Genomic DNA, 1070 nt, shown 5'->3' on the forward strand with positions numbered 1-1070 from the left:
ATTAGAGTTTGCTGTCAGAGAAACATTGTGGAGTGGAGTGAGTGAAGAAATATGGGGGGAGAGAGAGAAAGTGAGCTTGGGGACAGGAAGTGAAGGTCTCGGATGGAGGTGAAAGTGGAGAGAAATCTCGCAACTTGAGAGGCGATGAGAAATGAAAGTACAGGCTGCATGTGAAGAAGAGGAATGGGGAGTTTGAGGAGACTTGGTACATTTGTGGGGAGAAGAGTTTCATGGCTGCTATGAGCTGACCTGAGATGGATACTTGAGAGGCGATGAGGATTGAAAGTATGGGTTGCCTCTGTTTCCACTAGATCTATGGGGAAATATAAAGAAAGATATGAGGTTTCTAAAGAATCGCCAGTGATGAGAAGTAAAGAACGTGGATCTGCTTTTGTGCAAGTTCTCCTTGTTTGTTCTTTGATAGGAGTATGTCTCTGAAGAGTTTCCTCTTAGTATTAGCGCATCTTCTCATTCTCAACATGATTCACGATCACCGTACCTTAAAGTATGTTGAATATGAATTTGTTCGGAAGATCGTGCCTAAAGAATAAAGCACACGAGATAGAGAGAGAGAATGAGTGAGAGAGTGAGAGAAAGAGAGAGAGAGAGAGAGAGAGAGAGAGAGTGCGATAGAAGGAAGAAAAGAGAAGGACTTCCCCTGGCGGGGGAAATGAGATTTTTCCAGGCTTGTGGACTCATTTTATTCCATCAAAGATATGTGTTACAATTGAGATCTCACACAAAAGAGGTCTCCTTTACATCGTGAAACGCTCCTGTTTATAGAAGATAAGAGGGATAAATGATATAAAAAAGTTATAGATTTAGCCTTGCTTTAAGGAGAGAAAACATGGCATTCTAGTCCATTTAACTTGGACGGATGAATTGTATTGAGAACCGTGTAGACTATTTTGAGTAGGGCTATCAAAATGACTCGTTGTTTGCGAAATGCTCGTGTTCAGCTCGTTCGCTAAGTTAACAAGCTGAAAATAAACAAATATTTGTTCGTTCATGTTCGGCTCGTTTTGACTCGGAATACTACTAATTAATTATATATATATATATATATATAT

The sequence above is a fragment of the Phalaenopsis equestris genome, unplaced genomic scaffold, assembly GCF_001263595.1.
Source record: "Phalaenopsis equestris unplaced genomic scaffold, ASM126359v1 Scaffold000781, whole genome shotgun sequence".
Classification (NCBI taxonomy): domain Eukaryota; kingdom Viridiplantae; phylum Streptophyta; class Magnoliopsida; order Asparagales; family Orchidaceae; genus Phalaenopsis; species Phalaenopsis equestris.